We start from the raw sequence: 16,396 nt of genomic DNA, 5'->3' as shown, positions 1-16,396 counted from the left end.
AGCTGAGAGGCAGTGTTTGCTCAGCACTAGCACTGCATTGGTGCACTGACAGCTTCTGGACCAAACACCTATGGCCTGCAGGTATATGACAGGAACCAGTGCTAAGTGAACAGTTTGGGGGTAGACTAGATGACCTTAGTGGTCTTTCCAACATTAATGCTTCTAATTCAACAACCACGTGCCCTGCTGACAGGGCACTCACTGACTCCTATCCACATGGATCTCCAGCAAGGCAGAGCTGAGCACAAGGCAGCCCAGTGTCCATACATGCTCTCTTGCTCTTGCAGGGTTGACAGCAAGCAGTAATTTCTAGAGGTAGACATCCTTCGGTCCCTGTCACAGGCCTCCCTGGAGACCAGAAGTCTCCTCATCCTCTGAAAGATGGCTTAGAACCCCAAAGGGAACTGAAAAACCCACCTGATAAATAAGGAAAGCACAAAAGAAACACACCCAAGGGGTATTAAGAGTTAAAGAACTGAAGGGAGCAAAGTAGATTTAGTTTTCTTTTTCCCATAATAAGGACCATAATTTACACAATAGTAAAAGTCTCACATGCAAATGCAAACATCACTATAATCCCTATTAAGAAAGCACACAGAGAAATTAAAGCAAGCTTAACTAAGCAGTGTTTGTGAATATTAATGAGCCTAAAAAGCTAAATCCAAGCTTTAAAAGTTCTTTAATATAAAAAAAAAAGCAAAAAGAGGATTGTTTTCAAACTGATTTGTATTTTAAACTGGATGCTTTGCATGCGAAATGCAAGAAGAACCAACTATCTTGCCCTAGAAAAGCTTCAAAAATGAATACAACAAAGATCTTTAAAAACATCCGGATATCTGGATGGAGTCAGCATTTAAGCTGATACACTGAGCTGGGGATGTCACCGGACAGCAGCTCGTTCCAAATCTCCACGCTGCATTTCTATACAGAGATCAAAAGAATGCATATATTTCTTCCTTCCTGTCAGAGCCCCCAGAAGTGAGGCTTTTCCACCTGACAAGTGGAAGCAATGCAATTCGCCGCCCACTGAAGTTTAGGACAAATGCGGAACGGCTTTCACATCTCGCTGGCAGCTCGGGATGGGTTTGGTGAGTGTTGTACAGCCCTCACTTCAAACGGAATGCTTTGAAATCCCACCAACTCCAGGGAGGAACAGAAAGCATGTCAGCCAGGATCCACTTAATTCTTAATGTGTTGGTAACGCAGAGATCTACGCCACCTCTGCTGGCTGCAAAGACAGTAAAGAGACAACAGTACTTGTATTCTGCACGTCATCTCACCCTCATGTATGTGTCTGGGTGAGAGGAATCACCCTTGAGAACCACCAGCTCCTCTCCACTGATTTTTAAAGAGAATTGAGGACTTACTCTAGTGCAGTCCACAGTCCAGCTGTCTACAGTGCTGTCATGGTTTAATAATTTTGTAATTTTTGCTATCAGTATTCCACATCATAACATCATATTAAGCATGAATAATTTTACTGAATCTGCAACTTACAGAAGAAGACTACATCTCCCAGAGAACAACACGATGGGTCACGGGACTTGGACTCTATATTAACTCTGTCGCAGAACAGACTGACGTCTTTCGAGTTCTGGCGTTCAGGGGAGTGTGTGGGAGCCTTCAGCCGTTCGCCCAGATTCACAGTAGGCCTCTCGGTTACGGGACTCATTCTCTCTCCTATTTTGCTTGATTCGTTAGCTCAATTTTCAATTATATTGTATTATATTGTGTTATCCTGTATTTCGATATAGTATTTAGTAAATAAGTGTGCCTCCTTAGATCGTTGCCGCTGTTTTCTTTTCCTAATTAACTTTTTCCTTTCGGCCTAGGGCCCCTCCGGGGCCCACGGCCCCTGTCACGGACGCAGGTGGATTTTTAGTTCAAACCGTGACAGATTTTGGTGGAGAATGCGGGCAAATTGAGTTGCTGTTTTTCTGTGTTTTCTTCTGTTGCTCTTTTAGCTTTTAACAGAGCTACGAGTTTTTTCCCTGTTAAGGAGCTATCTCGTGTTTGCGATTCTGCACCTGCAAGCTTGACCTTGAAAGTCCAGGCGGACTGCCAATACTCCAGTATATTTTATAAATACTGCTGAGCTTTGTTTTCTTTTACTTTTTTTTCTCTCTATTGGAGGAAAAAAAAATGTTTTCTCTACTAAATTTGTTTTACCAGGGACTGTGTGCCATTGGTTCCTTTTTTGAGACGCTCCGAACATATTGGGTCATGTTTAAGCTAGCCACTTTTTCTTATGGAGCTATACAATTGTATAATGGATTGAAAGCATGGTTAGCAATGCTCACTTCGTATCTGTATACAGCTCCAGAAGGAGCAACTAATGCAACTAATTATACAGAAATGGTGATTTTTAAGCGTGCTCCTCTTTCTTTCTATGAATCCTTTATGCAGTTTTTGAATGATCAGTGGGCCACACTCTCAATCTCCCTGATCTTACTGTTGATTATTGTAATAATCTCACTCAGTATCTGGATTTATAACATCCGGAGGAAGTCTTCTCTAGAACCAGAGAATACTGAGTGGCAGGGAGTGTGGAGAGGCTTTGAAGAGATTCTCAAAGGACAGACATCTTCAGTGTTATGGAGCTTCACTCCTGAACACTTGAAGAATCCTGAGAGTTTGATTGCATATTTGAGGCAGGAATGTTGTGGCTCAGGCAGATCTCAGGAGGCACAAATGATTTTGGGCCTAGCTAATGCTTATCGGGCCTTAGTCAATACCATTCCTGAGAGGGAAGTTTTTGAAGCTGAGAGAGAGAGTCTCAGGGCCGAGAAGGAGAGTCTTAGAGCTGAGGCAGAAAAACTTTGGACTGAGAAGGTAGAGAGAGAAAAAGCTTTTGAAGCTGAGAGAAAAGATCTCCTGTACCAACGAGACTCAATCTGGTACAAGAAAGAGAGTCTTAGAGCTGACGCAGAAAAACTTTGGGATGAGAAGGTAGAGAGAGAAAAAGTTTTTGAAGCTGAGAGAAAAGATCTCCTGTACCAACGAGACTCAATCTGGTACGAGAAAGAGAATCTTAGAGCTGACGCAGAAAAACTTTGGGATGAGAAAAGCTCCCTGCAATCCCAACTCAACACTCTCCAGTCCGAGCACAGCGCCCTCCGGTCCGAGCACGACACTCTCCAGTCCGAGCACGGCGCCCTCCAGTCCGAGCACGACACTCTCCAGTCCGAGCACAGCGCCCTCCGGTCCGAGCATGACACTCTCCAGACTGAGCGCGATGCCCTACGGTCCGAGCACGACACTCTCCAGTCCGAGCACAGCGCCCTCCGGTCCGAGTACAACACTCTCCAGACTGAGCGCGATGCCCTCCGGACCGAGCACAATGCCCTCCAGACCGAGCACAACACTCTCCAGTCCAAGTATGACGCCGTCCAGTCTGAGTGCGGCACCCTCCAGGCCAAGCATGATGCCTTCCAATCCAACTGCGACACCCTCCAGTCCGAGCACAACACTCTTCAGTCTGTGCATAATGCCCTCCGGTCCGAGCATAACGCTCTTCAGACTGAGCACAATGCCCTTCGGACCGAGCACAACACTCTTCAGTCCGAGCATAATGCCCTCCAGTCCGAGCATAACGCTCTTCAGACCAAGCTCAACACTCTCCAGACTGAGCACACTGCCCTCCAGGCCGAGCATAACGTCCTCCGGTTCGGGTACAACACTCTCCAGTCCAACTACAACAGCCTCCAGACTGAGCTTGGTGCCGTCCAGTTTGAGCGGAACGCTCTCCGAGACCAGCTATGTGCCCTCCAGGGTGAGTTGAATGTATTTAACGAACTACCAGGGGCACATGTAGTCCAATCTGACCAGCCACCGGGGGCACATGTAGTCCAATTGGACCAACCATCTGGGACACCAGATACAATGTTGGTTGCCCCTGTAAGAGGGCGAAAGACAAAACAAGTTTCAACTCAGTTAGAGAAAATGCAGAAGGAGTTAGAAGAGCGGAGGGAGTTAGGAGAGCAGGACTCAGGAGACTCAGGGGAGCAGGGGGAGTCAGAAGACCAGAAGAAGTTGGAGGAGCAGAGGATGTTAGAGGGGTATAAGAAGATGATAGAGGAGCAGAAGATGATAGAGGAGCAGAAGATGATAGAGGAGCAGAAGAAGTTAGAGGAGCAGAGAAAGTTAGGAGAGAGGAAAAAGAAGGAGGGTTACCTGGAGGAAATAACACAAGCATCAGGGTCAGGGTCAGAGTCAGAAGAGGAGCCAAAAGCTACTTTTTCTTTACGAGAATTTCTCAAGTCCAAACTTGTAGATGGGGCAGCCTCATCAACACAGTTGCCACCATCAACACCTGGGACTCTTGATAGAGCAAAAGGTGAGCAAAGTATTACGACCATTATTGATCGATCTTTTAAACTGAGTGAAATTCGAGATCTAAGAAAGGATTACACACGTCAGCCAAAAGAAAATATGGTCACTTGGTTACTTCGCTGCTGGGACAATGGTGCCAACAGTGCATGGCTCGATGGCAGTGAAGCTCGCCAACTGGGTAGCATTTCCAGGGACCCACGTGTGGACAGAGGTATTGGCACATGCCAAAATCGGTCCTACACCCTCTGGAAGCGGATGTTGATAGCGGTAAGAGATAGATTCCCCTTTAAACGGGACTTGGAGCCTGAGAGAAAGAAATGGACTGATATTGAGAAAGGTATCCAATTTTTGAGAGAAAATGCTCTGGTGGAAATGCTATACAGCCGCGAGTTCAATCGTAATGATCCAGACCAATTACATGATCCTGAAGCAGTCCGCGTTCCACAACAAATGTGGCGTGACTTTACAAAAGCAGCTCCAGAAAAGCATGCCAGTGCACTTGCATTAGTATATGGCAAAGGGGACAGGAAACCCTTTGTGAATGAACTAATTGGCAGACTTCAGGAACTTGAATTATTTATAAGCGCCACAGAAGTTAATCTGTATACTTCAGCCATTGTCAAAATTGTGGAAAGGTTAAACGAAGTGGAGGGAACACAAAATGATATTATTGACAAATTGGCTAATGTGCCTGATGTAGATGAATCCACGGTGGTACAAGATGATGGAAACCAGGATTTCCACAATCGCCTCTTGAGGAAGCTAAACAACATGAGTTCCTCTCGACCTGTATCATCGAAAATCTCAACCATTAAAAAGAGACGTCCTCGTATTCAAGCAAATGACGATGATAAGTCACCTCGAATCAACAATGAGACTACACGTCTTGCCTTGTTGCTTTTCCTCTGTAGTCATGGGGAGGACATGAAGAAGTGGTGTAATTCATCCACTTCTGCACTTCAGGCACGAGTGAAAGAATTACAAGGTGAAACAACTACCAAGGTGAACTCTTCCAAGAAGGGGAGAGTTCCAGTTGCTGCAAGTCAACGAGGTAAACAATAGAGGGGCCCTGCCCCCAGCCAGGGGGGGGAAAGGGACAACAGAGTATACTGGACTGTGTGGATTAAGTGGCCTGGCACATCTCAACCACAGAAATATAAAGCCTTGGTGGACACTGGTGCACAATGCACCCTAATGCCCTCAAGTCACCAAGGGACACAACCAATATATATCCATGGAGTGACTGGGGGTTCCCAAGAATTGACTATGTTGGAGGCCGAAATAAGCCTCACTGGTAAAAACTGGCGAAGGCACCCTATTGTGACTGGTCCAGAGGCTCCATGTATACTGGGAATCGATTACCTTAGGATGGGATATTTCAAGGATCCCAAGGGGTATCGATGGGCCTTTGGGATAGCTGCTGTAAACACAAATGGTGTTAAGCAGCTGTCAACTTTACCTGGTCTGTCAGATGATCCTTCTGCTGTGGGGTTGCTCCAGGTAAAAGACCAAGAGGTACCAATTGCCACCAAAGTGGTTCACAGACGGCAGTACCGCACCAATAGGGACTCATTGCTCCCCATTCAAAAGCTAATTCGCCAATTAGAAAATCAGGGAGTGATTAGCAAAACGCACTCGCCTTTTAACAGCCCCATATGGCCAGTACGTAAAACCAGTGGGGAATGGAGGCTGACGGTAGATTACCGTGGCCTGAATGAAGTCACACCTCCATTAAGTGCTGCTGTACCAGACATGCTAGAACTCCAGTATGAATTGGAGTCAAAAGAAGCTAGGTGGTATGCCACCATTGATATTGCTAATGCCTTCTTTTCCATCCCATTGGCTGCAAAATGTAGGCCACAGTTTGCTTTTACCTGGAGAGGTATTCAGTATACCTGGAACCGTTTACCCCAGGGGTGGAAGCACAGCCCAACAATTTGCCATGGATTGATCCAAGCTGTTTTGGAACAGGGTAATGCTCCTGAGCACTTGCAGTATATTGATGACATTGTGGTGTGGGGCCATACAGCAGCAGAGGTTTCCAAGAAAGGGAAACAGATAATCCAAATTCTTTTGAAAGCTGGTTTTGCCATTAAGCGCAGCAAGGTGAAGGGGCCTGCCCAGGAAATCCAGTTCTTAGGCATAAAATGGCAAGATGGACGTCGTCACATCCCAGCAGATGTGATTGACAAAATCACTGCTATGTCTCCGCCCACAAATAAAACAGAGACCCAATCTTTTCTGGGAGTAGTGGGCTTTTGGAGAATGCATGTCCCAAACTACAGCCACATAGTGAGCCCTCTCTATCAGGTAACACGGAAGAAGAATAATTTCTCATGGGGTCCTGAGCAGCAGCAGGCTTTTGAGCAGATAAAACAAGAAATAGCCCGTGCCGTGGCCTTGGGGCCAGTACGGACGGGACAGGATGTGAAGAACATCCTCTACACTGCTGCTGGAGAGAAAGGTCCCACCTGGAGTTTGTGGCAAAGAGCCTCAGGAGAGACCCGAGGCCGACCCCTAGGATTTTGGAGTCGAGCATATAAAGGGTCTGAGGAGCGCTACACTCCGACTGAGAAGGAGATCTTAGCCGTGTATGAGGGGGTTCGGGCTGCTTCTGAAGTAGTTGGGACAGAGGTTCAGCTTCTTCTAGCACCTCGCTTGCCAGTAATAAACTGGATGTTTAAAGGACAGGTTCCCTCCACCCATCATGCTACTGATGCCACTTGGAGTAAGTGGATTTCATTAATTACTCAACGAGCTCGAATGGGAAAACTCAGCCGTCCTGGAATTCTAGAAGTGATCATGGACTGGCCTGAGAGTAAAAAAATTGAAATACCACCTACAGAAGAGGTATCACGTGCTAAAGAGGCACCACCATACAATGAGCTACCAGAAAACGAACAGAAATTTGCCCTATTCACAGACGGATCATGTCGTATTGTAGGGAAGCATCGCAGATGGAAAGCTGCTGTATGGAGCCCCACACGACAAGTTGCAGAGGCCACTGAAGGTAAAGGAGAATCAAGTCAATTTGCAGAGGTAAAGGCTGTTCAGCTGGCTTTAGATGTGGCTGAACGGGAGAGGTGGCCAATGCTTCATCTTTATACTGATTCATGGATGGTGGCAAATGCCTTATGGGGGTGGTTGCAACAGTGGGAAGATGATAATTGGCAACGAAAGGGTAAACCTGTTTGGGCTGCTGAACTGTGGAAAGACATTGCTGCCCGAATAAGGAACATTGTTGTAAAGGTGCGCCATGTAGATGCTCATGTGCCTAAAAGTAAGGCTACTGAAGAACATAAAAATAACCATCAGGTTGATCGAGCTGCCAAAATTGAGGTGGCTCAAATAGACTTGGACTGGCAGAACAAGGGTGAATTATTCCTAGCTCGGTGGGCCCATGAGACTTCAGGTCATCAAGGAAGGGATGCAACATATAAGTGGGCCAGAGACCGAGGGGTGGACTTAACTATGGACGCTATTGCTCAGGTTATTCATGATTGTGAAACATGCGCCATAATTAAACAAGCCAAGAGGATGAAACCTCTTTGGGGGGAAGGGCGATGGCAAAAGTATAAATATGGAGAGGCATGGCAGGTTGATTATATCACCTTGCCACGATCTCGCAATGGTAAGCGTTATGTACTCACCATGGTGGAGGCAACCACTGGGTGGCTCGAAACATACGCAGTACCCCATGCTACTGCCCGAAACACCATATTAGGGTTGGAAAAGCAAATCCTATGGCGGCATGGCACTCCAGAAAGAATTGAATCAGATAATGGGACCCATTTTAAAAATTCCCTTGTAACCACTTGGGCCAAAAATCATGGCATTGAGTGGATTTACCATATTCCCTATCATGCACCAGCTTCTGGTAAGATTGAACGATTCAATGGGTTGTTGAAAACTATGTTGAAAGCAATGGGTGGCGGAACGTATAAAAATTGGGAGAACCATTTAGCAGAAGCCACCTGGTTGGTCAACACTCGAGGATCTAGTAATCGCAATGGTCCTAACCAATCCAGCTCCCTACGTACCGTGGAGGGAGATAAGGTTCCTGTAGTACACATAAAGAGCGTGTTGGGAAAGATGGTTTGGGTCCTTCCAGCATCTGGAAAGGGCAAACCTCTCCGGGGTACTGTCTTTGCCCAGGGACCTGGGTGCACGTGGTGGGTGATGGACAAAAATGGGAATGTCCAATGTGTACCACAAGGGAATTTGATGTTGGGGGAGTGCAGCCAATGATTTTCCTGTAGATATATAGGTAGAGTCTCAGAAAATATTTCAATTAGGTACAGAATAGTTCAATTAGGTATAGGACTTAAGATAGAGTGGATTAATGTTAAGGAAACACTTTTTCTCTATATACCTTAATTAGGCATTCTGTAAGCAAGTTTTCCATCTGGACTCTATATCCTGCACTGGCCATGCATGTGTAGAGCACACATGGAAAGAAGTATAAGTCAAAAGGAAATCTGCTGTGGTGGCTGGGAAAGGATGAGTGCACCTTGATGTGGGGGACGCCCTACTAGCGCTGCCTTTCCCCTCTACCGCTGACATGTTTTCCTTTTTCTGGCAGTTTTGCCATTTTCTCAAAATTAATAAATAGTAGGTTAGGTTATAGAGTTTTGTTCTCAACTTAGGGATTTGTATGGAAGAAATATAAATTGTTGAGAAAAATAAGGTTGCTGATTATTCACAATTATACATATGAGTGTGTATGTATGTATAAACATAATGTAATGATGTAGAATAAGGGGTGGAATGTCATGGTTTAATAATTTTGTAATTTTTGCTATCAGTATTCCACATCATAACATCATATTAAGCATGAATAATTTTACTGAATCTGCAACTTACAGAAGAAGACTACATCTCCCAGGGAACAACACGATGGGTCACGGGACCTGGACTCTATATTAACTCAGTCGCAGAACAGACTGACGTCTTTCGAGTTCTGGCGTTCAGGGCAGTGTGTGGGAGCCTTCAGCCGTTCGCCTAGATTCACAGTAGGCCTCTCGGTTACGGGACTCATTCTCTCTCCTATTTCGCTTGATTCGTTAGCTCAATTTTCAATTATATTGTATTATATTGTGTTATCCTGTATTTCGATATAGTATTTAGTAAATACGTGTGCCTCCTTAGATCGTTGCCGCTGTTTTCTTTTCCTAATTAACTTTTTCCTTTCGGCCTAGGGCCCCTCCGGGGCCCACGGCCCCTGTCACGGACGCAGGTGGATTTTTAGTTCAAACCGTGACAGTGTAGTTGCCATAGGAACAGTACCGGGTGAACAGGTGCGTGGAAAGCTGTGATATATTAAATGACAGCTACCCTCTGCCACTGCGATGCAGATTGCCATTCTCAGGGTTTATTTATAGCAGGTAGTAATTAATCTGTGTGAATCTCATTTCATTGAGAAGGAAAAAACAAAAACGCACAGAATCATTAGCAAGATTCCTAATTACATCCATACCTTTGATTCTCAGAATTTTGTTGCCATCGGACAACCCTAACACAGAACTACTGGATTATTATTTGTGTGGAGCTGTCATTATGAGAAACTCTAAGCTGTCACCTGTAACAAATACCTTCTTACAGCTACCACATTAAAACTTGCATTAGCGTTGCTGCAGTGGAGCAACAAAATAGTTTTTACCCTTTAAAAAAGTAAAGAAACAAAAAGGAGATATAAGCTTTAGTTGGCTTTTAAATGGAGGCTCCTAATTCTGGAATGGGAATCAAGTGTACAGAAACCTGAATTTAGCCCAGACACCAACTGTTTCTGTGCCTGAAGCAAGCCCCTTAACCTCCGTTTCTCAGTCACTGTCTCTCAGGTGTTAGGTGAACTAAGAGCAAACAGTCTGAAAGCACTTCAAAGATGAAAAAACGACTCGTTATGCTATGAAAGGGATAAGCACTGTAATTTAAATGACTGCATGAAGTAGACTTATCTACCAGGCATACCAGGCATGACAGAGCCTGGTGTCTTAGAGCTGCTTGCGTAAAGTAGATAAGCTTGAGAAGACAAAACTAAACTACATTTTCTGTGGCTGATGAGAACAATGATTCTCATAGCGAGGCAATACTAGCACCAGGTAGAGTACGTGGATCTTGCCTGTGTCTCAGTTTTCATCCTCTTGCTTTCTTATTATTATGTTTATGATCACAGTTAGCAGCAAACACTCCAAGAAAATAGAAGTGATAGAAAATGATCACATTCTCAAAACACTCTTCTAAAAGTTTTGTCAGTACACATCTCAGATGAAAACATACAGTGATTCCCAGTCGCTGTTAGGGATGCTGTTGGAAACATTCTTACAGGCAAGTGTTAGAATCACAGCAGTGTTATGGGATACCCTGCAGAACATTATTCTAGAAATCATGCAAAGGATCCACATCAAGATTTAATTTCAGCTACATTCCGAAACAGCATTTCATTCGTGGTTCACCAGGTTCATATTAGAACCCTGTAGGCAACAGGTAAACTTGCAGTTCTAAGATAAAGCAAAAAATCACAATGATGTAGCAATTACTCATTTCTTGAATAGACCCAGTTAAATCACAGCATGAAAAATGAAGGCTACATTGGTATATGCCTAACCTGCTGGGAAATCCTCCCATGATAAAATCCTTCTTGAGAATATAAATATTTCACAGAAATGGGTTACACATGGTCTGAACCCTGATATTAATCACTGCCTACTCAGACCCTGACCTAGTTTTTAAGCTAAGCACATTCCACCTTTGCAACAGGCTCTACCAAGCTTAGTTCTGATGCTGGATAATACAGGGCAATAGAGAGAACATAACTCCTGCTATTGAGAAACTAAATCCCCTTTAACTGAGTCTTATACTAGACCTGCCTATATTTGATCAAATCCAAGAGATCTGATGAACATGAATTGAAATTCATTAGCAGTGTTTCCACATCATTATAGAAAATGAGGTCTCAGAACAATGGAAATGAGACTCTTGCAGACGAGACTGTTTCCACATCCAGGCTTGCGTGCTAAAGCTTTCTTCCAACTGGCCAGGAAGACCCACACCATTCTTAGTCTCAAGCAGATATTGCCCTGTTAGACCAGGCATAGCTGGAGAATGGGATGCTGTAACTTTAACTGCTGCTTGTATCCAGCATGAGTCAGGGACACTGAGCAGCCTGCAGACAGTTTATATGTGCTTTGTACCAGTTAAAATGTTGCTAAACTGGGCAAACCCAAACAGATTCCATCCTACTTCACGCAGCAAGAGAGGCCTGAGTATTAATGCAAAACTTTAGTTGGCAGGATATCAAACCTGAACCTCTCAAATCAGCTCATTGCTCAAAAATCCCCATTCAGGCCAATTTTTTTCCTAAGTGTTCCCTGCCTAATTAAAGATCCCAACCTAATTCACAGGTCAGAATTCCTCATGTTTTCCTACATCTGCCACAGGCCTCAAAAAATGAAAGAACACAGAGGCCAGCTTGGCAATTGGGAGCTCACATCTACTGGATGTTAACATGTAACCTCACAAGTTTCATCAGTTCCTTCAAAATCACTTCTTTTATCCCCAGTACCTGAATTGTCAGCTAGGAGAAGCTGCTGATAGCTTCTGAAGCTTACTGCATTACGTACTTGGTCTTCAAAACCAAAACCACATGGAGAACTGGCCTTTGTAAACATGCTTTTTTCACTGTCTCTTCCGGATGCTGCTCCTTTGCTTACTGCACCTCACCATGGAGTCTAGTCCCAGTCAGACTGCAGCTTCCCCCAATAGGACCTCTCTCATTTTTAATCACACAACCACAGAACAGCAATAGTTCATAATGTAGTATATAACAGAGTTATGGTCAATCAAGGACATGGGCAAGAAAAGCACTGAATGGAAAGAGAAAATACTTCATTCTCCCCACCTCTCGCTAAGAGATGTTGAGGGGAAAAAAAAAAAAAAAAAGACAAATTCTTTTACACCCAGGAGCTTGTCTTTTTTTTCCTTCCAACTCTACCCATTAGTTTAATAAAAGACAGTACTTGCTTTGCCTAATAATTATTAGGTCTAATGTCAAGAGAGTTAAGGTCTTAGTTAAACTCTATTTAAGCAGGATTTTAAATTTATACATGCAAACTTAGCACTCTTTACTGTGAGAGATCCCTTGTGTGCCTGTGTAAAAGAAGAAGGTGGACTGTATGGGTCACTGCTAGAACTCATTTAGAAATAGCAACCTGGATTATTTTTTTCTCCTCTCCCTTAGCAAAACCAGAAATATTAAAATGCAACACATGATTTCCACTAAGGCATTGGTTTTTACATGAAGCATATCAAGTACTCCATTTTGAACGCCTCCTCAGGGTCTCCCTTCTGAAGAAGCATCATGCAGTTCTAAGCTAAGGACCATACAACAGCCCTCTTCTGCAAATTCACATTCAGCTTGTGATTACTGTGTCACTTTTTCTAGGTGACACGACGTTTCTGCATCCAGAGGACAAGAGGAAAAGTTTTTCTGTTCTGCTAACGCAGGTTCCAAAGGTCTGATTCCTTATGAATCCATAAAAACAATCTCACAAGAGTTAACGCAGAATCAAAACTTATCACAGACTGATTACACCGCTGGGAAAATTGTCAGTAAAGGAAAAAGGGACCCACTATAATAACCCACATTCAAATTCCACTGCATGGCTGAAAAAGAGTCAGCTAGAATGACATCCAAACTAAACTTAGATTTGTGCAATCTGTGGAAAATACGTAATAACCATCAAGGTTTGGGTCCAGCAAACTTCTGGACAATTAAGGAAACCTTTTGTTGTTGTTTTGTTTTTAAATCAACAGGATTAACAACACACAGGAAATGGTCTTTATGAAGAAATCCAAGGCCTGCCTATCCAACTGTCTGTACAATTCATTGTCCGGTTTACTTCATGCTAACTTTGTCTTTCAGCCAAGCCAGCAAAGAGTTTCTCTATAATATTTACAAGAAAGCTTCATTTCATTTCAGTCCTTTCCCCCAATCCCAAAAGGAAACTTCTCTTTTCTTCATTGAACACACTCCCCTTTTACATTGCTTTGATAATTCCCACTTCATCGGCCTTTGTCAGAACTGTCATCTTTTCACTTCTGGAAAACCTTACTGGGATGTATCTCGGGACATGGCATCAGTGACACTTTAGTGACCACAGAGTTTGCTGTTGAATGAGCCCAACCTGCTGACCCTCAGATTAGAAGTTACGTACCACAGCAGGTCTCTGCTAGAGCTTCAGAGCAAGCAGCAAAACAGTAAAACATTTGGTAGGGAAAGGAGAGGCATCATCAAATAGCACAAACTTTCAATATATGCAGAGACAGGAGGAAAGTTATCCATTGCAAATATTGTATCATTTCGGTTTATTTTCCAATCAGCCTCATCTTTCTCTTGCTTACCAGATTACTGCAAGGCACGGCTGCAGTTGTCCCAGGGCTCCCAGGCTCTGAAGGCAGCTTTCACTGAAGAGAATGGATTTTCCTCATAAGGATCCTCACCCTTCCTGGAAACTCTCAGTCAAGCATGCTCTGTGTGCCACGCACCCTGAACCAACTAGTTTAGACCATGCTTGTTTAGACAAAGAAAAAGGAAAGATCAGATCAAATTTCACTGGGATGTTTGAAGCCACTGAGGACTGCCAGTCCCACAGATGGCAAGCCTAGAAGAAACAACCAGCAGAAAAAATTAAGGGCACAATTATCTCAGAAGATACAATTGTTACAAGGTACGAGTGCACTGTATCCTAAAAATTTATGAAGAAACTTAAATTTATATTTATATACATGTATGTATGTATATACATATACATACATACATAAAATAGATATTCAAAGAGAAGAGATGAGAATTCAGAGCCATCAGCTGCTATGGGACATCGATAGTCCATTGTGATGCAATTCCTGATCATTTTAGCTAATAAGCCAATAGATTGATCTACCCATGCAATCCCTACAAACCCAGCTCTGTGCTCAGCAGGCATTCTGCAGAGGATATTGCATCTTTTTTACTGCAGCTTGAAGTAGATCAAAATTCAATCTCAGCAGAGGCACAACCAACAGCTGCTGCTCCCTAGCACAGAAAAAAGCCATTGGAGTGCTTTTCAAAGCTAACCTTCTCAAGCTTGTGCCTGTGACCTGCTCCCCTCTCCATTCTGACCTCACCCAGGAAGCTTGCCTTCCTTGTAGCACATTCATTTTGTCTCTTTTGCATGGGTTGTACAGGCTGCTGTGTTTTCTTTTCCATCCACATCTTCACCCTCATCCTTCCCCCTACCTTTTTTTTTACTTCTTTTTTTATACTGTGCAGGCAAGCTGCAATCATTAACACTTTGGTTAAGGACTAAGCTCAATCATTGGCCTGTTTCAATACAAATCCCTGAGCTGCTCTCCTGGGGGAAACAGGTTCTTCACTCCCCACTCCTCATTCAGTTTTCCCTCAGGAAACACCCGGCAGGGAACAGGCAGGGACTGGCACTGTACCCCGGAAGGACAGAGGAATAACTGGCTCAGACACTGCCCTCAGACCCAATGCACCTTCGTTCAGTGAGAAATAAGGTAAGCAAATAAAAAAGCAGGGGAGAAGTTTCTCACCGCTTGCCCTACTCTGCTTTTGGGACATGCATCCAAATAGCTCAGAACTGTTCATACAAACACCTCATAGTGTGCACATCTCCATTAAATCAACACAGAAGCTTTTCCAGATAAATCTTCTCTGGAGAACAAACTTGGAAAACATGTGATTCTATTTCCTCACCTCATTAATTAATGTGGGAGCGTTGTCTGACTCCCACATCCCGATCTGCTGCTGAACTGGTCTCTCTGGGCTGCTCTGCACATTGAGGCTCTTCTCACACATTACCACATGCCTCCTGCTCATCGAGATTCAAGTGCAAAACTCACACATCTATTTTTTTGTCTGTTTACCGATCAAGACGAAGGTATCCTAAATTGACCTTTTCAGGAATTGCTGTCTTTAATACAGTTACTCCTCTAAGAAGCCCAGCCCTACACAACCCTATCAGAGTAGAGAAACAAAACAAAAAAGGGAGAGTGGTGCCCAAGGTTCATGTTCTCCTCCACCTGCATACAAACCATTCTCACTGGATTCTGTCCTTGAAGCAGCTTTTACGCCAGCCTGCAGCCCGCTGTCTCTTGGGCAGAGTGCTTGTACTTCCAAACACAAACACCTTCCAGCAGGAGAGCAATTCTCAGCAGTTCTCCTCTACTCTTGTTGTCTCAAGCATAGCAACCTTGTTTAGTACGACTGAATATTAAGACAGTCTTAAAAACATGTTCTTATCTTCCTCCTTGCCCCACAATTGCTTCTAACTAATGTCTTCACTGATGTAGCAAAGTTATAAGCAATTAGTAAGTTCTAAATAAGGTGATTTGGCTTGCTGCAGGTTTTTGTTCTGAATTTAAAACTTAAGCATTTTTTCAGTGCCAGCCCGTTGCCTCCAACAGTCAAGACAAACAACCAAGGAGCGAGTTTTAGGACTGAGTCTCCCCTCACCTTAAGAATTCTAATCCACACCTTTTCACAGCACCCAGGTATACCTTGCCAGTGCCTGATTATTCCAGGTCACTCAAACCCTAGCTAGTGTGCGCACAACTCACCAAGGCAGACTGCTGGCTTCTTGCCCCCTCAAATCATCTTCCCAGCTCCAAGGCAGTCACAGGACACACTCAAGATGTGTTTCATGAATAAACTTGTTTGGAGTCACAATGCCCAAACAGGTCACAGAATTAGTCCAAGAAATAAACTGATGTGGGGCAGAGGGAGTGACGTCTTCTTTTTCACCCAGGTCATCTCAAGAGTCAGCTTTCCAGCACAGACCTGCAAACTGCAGCACAAGGCACCTGAACCACATGCCAGCTTTCTCCCTGAGGAAAATAGATAGCAGAGCCAATCCGACTCCTTCAGAGAAGAGCAGCTAGTCAGACAGAAGGAGAGAAGGGACTACTAAAAGCTGAGCCAATCCAGCAATAGGAAGCCAAGTCAAATCCATAAAGATATGTCCTTGGTTTTGGATTTTGGCTTGTTTTAAGGATTTTTCTCGGTGGT

General features: G+C 44.0%; 1 protein-coding gene across 8 annotated transcripts in view; it reads right to left on the bottom strand.

The window, feature by feature from the left end:
- Positions 1-16,396, bottom strand: part of LOC146755412 (receptor-type tyrosine-protein phosphatase T-like) — a 170,514-nt gene that overhangs the window by 105,663 nt on the left and 48,455 nt on the right. For 2 of the 8 annotated variants that reach the window (XM_085525592.1, XM_085525593.1), the window contains 2 exons: positions 15,949-16,175; positions 13,732-13,900 (listed from right to left, as the gene is read on the bottom strand). The exons of the other annotated variants lie outside the window; for them this stretch is intronic. The gene's annotated coding sequence lies outside the window, so the exon portion shown is untranslated. The remainder of the gene's footprint in view (positions 1-13,731; positions 13,901-15,948; positions 16,176-16,396) is intronic. 8 annotated transcript variants of the gene reach the window in all.

The sequence above is a fragment of the Coturnix japonica genome, chromosome 32 (genome assembly GCF_054131305.1).
Source record: "Coturnix japonica strain WE chromosome 32, WE-NBRP24, whole genome shotgun sequence".
Lineage (NCBI taxonomy): Eukaryota > Metazoa > Chordata > Aves > Galliformes > Phasianidae > Coturnix > Coturnix japonica.
The sequence above is the reverse complement of the archived record's forward strand: the minus strand, read 5'-3'. Positions and strand labels throughout refer to the sequence as shown.